Genomic DNA, 3377 nt, shown 5'->3' with positions numbered 1-3377 from the left:
TTAGATATCATGTTAGAGAAAGGAAAAGAGAGTATGAGATACAATAAATATTTCACCAAACTACTACTAATCACGAATCAAAACAAAGGTAAAATTCCATTCCAATTTTATTACTCTCTAAGTATTTTGAAGCTAAAACTTTAATAACTAAAACTTTTAAATACCCATACCTCTCCACACCTACTATTTCAAACACCTCCCAAAAATCTCATAAATCAAAGCTCGGCTTGCAAAAAGAGCTTTCTCAAACCATTCAAAAAGTTCTATATTTTTTTTTTAAAAAAAAATAAATTAAAAAGAGTACTAAAAATTCTAAAACCTTTACCTTAACTACTCCCATTAAGATCCAAATGTAAGTGAGTGTGAACGTGAGAGGCATGAGGGAGGAGCTAACAGATATGGAGCTATCATACGAATGAGCTATTTGGGGGAGAGAGCATAACAATGAGAGAGAGAGAGAGAGAGAGAGAGAAATGGGGTATTTGGTTTTAATACTTCAGTTTAGTTTTTTACTTTCCCGCTTAATCTTTCTTTTAGGCCCGCCCTTATTTCACTTTAAGGATTTTTTATAATACATTTTTAGAAAAGTTATATTGATGTATTATGGAAAAAATTGATTGGTGTAGTGAATAGACCTTCCCTAATTTCTACATTAAATATAATAGTTAAAAATGGTGGAAAAGAAAGCATATAATACACAAACACAGAATATTGAATGTAGGAATATTGAAACAGATAGATACCATTACAAACTCAACAAAGGCAATACGAGTAGAATGATGATAGTCCCCAAGCAACCTTAGGCGATAAACTTGCATTAGAATATATGTTTATAAATGCAGCCCAGCCCCTCACAAATGGTATCAAGGATTTTAGAATTATAAAAGAAAGATAAAGTGTTGGCAAAAGCACTAACCTCTCCACAGACTGATTCAAAAAAAGAGTTTAACATTAGCTTGAGCAACCTACACAAGACAAACCGAATAAACGTGTAAGAAGTTCCATAGATAATTGCTTTAGGTCATTTTCAACTACAGACTACAAGAAAATCACATATTTGTCAATATTTGTACAATAAATGGTTCTTGCGCACATCTCGCATTCATCGTCAGTCTGAAATGAAAAACAGTACTCAATTGATAGATTATAAAATGGAAATGACTGATGCATTCCAGAGTTAAAAATAAAGGCAATAGTCATAACAACAAGACTCTATACCCTTGGCAAAAATGTTGGGTTAACTGGTGCAATAGCTGTCTTGGAGGGCAGTACTTTGACAAGGTAAAATCCAAGCATTGTCCCTACGAGACTCAAAGCAGCCCTTGCGCCTTCTGTTAATCAGATATAAAACTGAAATTGATCAAAATGTCCTAGCATTCATAACCGATCTAAAGACCCTTTCACAATGACAAACTAGTTATGATGTTATAAGGTCAAAATTACCTTCATCAGTGAACTCAATGAAGGAAAAATGAAGTACTGAGTTTGGATCACCACAAATTCGGCAATCAACAACCTTCATAATGGAAATAAAAGAAGATAAGAAAAACTGTTCCAAATCCAAATTAAAATCGCACTGTCACAGAGATTCTACTACGACATTCATCATTTTTTTCAGCAATTAAAGGGGAAAGAACAATCAGAGAGTAAGAGAAACAGTGAAAACACAAAATTGTAAACAGTTCAGATACCATAAGATTAGAGCAATTACCTATCCACAAGTGACAAAAAGAGCTACGAGTTGTTCTTCAGTGACCTATGTCCCAGTTACCAATGAATTAGTCATGCATACACCAAAGAAGAGGTAAATAATGGGTCTAATGGAAACACCAAAAATAAGTTGCAAATGGCTTACCTGTTGATCAATGTCCGAAACATAAATAGTTTTTCGAATTCTATCTTCCCGTTGTGCGATACTAGTCCTGTTGTTCATTCTCAATTTTCCTTGGCTGTTCCTCTGAAAAACAACACCCATCAACAAACTTTTCAACTTGGTTCTCAAGGTTAGAGTTCAATTCACATTAGTTTTAAATCATAAATCATGGTTTTCTTCTTTACCCAACACACTTCATAGCCAACAAGTTTACATATGAGTATAACTTCTACTCAACACATCATTTTGGCCGCCAATCACGAGCTACAATACCCAAATAGCAGGAAAATCATGGAGTTCGCAACATCCATGTTCTCATTTTCTATTCCCAGGAACCAAACATACTTTCACATATTAATTTCAAAACAGAAGACTTAATAGTAGTAATACCCGTCGAGCATTGAAGCCATTAGCGTTTCCATTTCTGTTGCCGTTGCTGTTGTTAAGCAAAAGACCAAAGCCATTGTTAAACCCACCATTTAATCCAGGGTTGTTAGCAAGTGAAGGAGGCACAAACTCCTCCGCCATAGGATTAAGCTTGGAGAAAAGCTCCCTTAATTCCCTCATATCCCGGTTAAAGCTCTCCCCATCATGATCCTCATTCATCTGCAAATCCCCACCGTTCAATCGCTGATGATGAACCGACCCCACTCCCACTGTCTTCGTCGACTGAGGGCCTCCGATCTTCGTGCCATGATCAAACCCCAACTGAACCACTTGCGCTGCCGGCACAACCTTCATGAAAAGGCCCTGATCGTGAGGCCTCATAATCGAACCATTGCTGCTCTGATGCAAACCATTATGCTTTGGCTGATCCTGATCGTTACCTCCTCCTCCACCACCACGCGCCGCCGCCTCCTCCTCCACGCTCCTATTTGACGAAGCCAAACCCACGTTCCTACCCAATTCCACTCTAGCATTCTCAACCACGGCCATGGATTTTAACTCCTCCTCCTCCTTCCTCCTTCCTCCTTTTTTTTCAAAATTTATTCCAGTCGCTGATCAAACAAATGAAGACCCTGAAAAAAAACCCAAAAAATAAAAACCAAACAAAACAAATTGCCTCAATGTCACTACGGAGAAAACGAAAATGAAAATCCAAACAACAAAAAAGATAATGAAAATAAAATTTGAGAAATGACAATGAAGCAACAAAGCTAATTAATATTAATTAATACTTAACATTATATATATATAAAATTAAAAACAAGAAATAGCATAATCGAGTTTATTAACAGTGAATGGCGTTTTTTGAAATTTTCGGTAAAGAAAGAAAACGAGGGAGTTATAGGCGGGCTAGGAAAAAAGAAATTAGCTTGGGAAAAAATATAACTTTTACAAGTTATAGGGGGGCTCCCAAAATGCCATTTTTTTCTTTTACCACAGATATGGATATCATAATACTTTTTCAATAGTATTATACTCTTATGTTATGATAATGGGTATTTGGTGTAGTGATTACAAGATTTGGTTTGAGAAAATATTTATTTAATTGTGGGAAAAA

At 35.8% G+C, this 3377-nt stretch overlaps 1 pseudogene; it reads right to left on the bottom strand.

The window, feature by feature from the left end:
• Nucleotides 1–301: 301 nt before the first annotated feature.
• LOC133820252 (polyadenylate-binding protein-interacting protein 11-like) lies at nt 302–3019 on the bottom strand (annotated as a pseudogene).
• Nucleotides 3020–3377: the final 358 nt, after the last annotated feature.

The sequence above is a fragment of the Humulus lupulus genome, chromosome 1, assembly GCF_963169125.1.
Source record: "Humulus lupulus chromosome 1, drHumLupu1.1, whole genome shotgun sequence".
NCBI lineage: Eukaryota > Viridiplantae > Streptophyta > Magnoliopsida > Rosales > Cannabaceae > Humulus > Humulus lupulus.
This window is presented reverse-complemented; position numbering and strand designations above follow the sequence as displayed.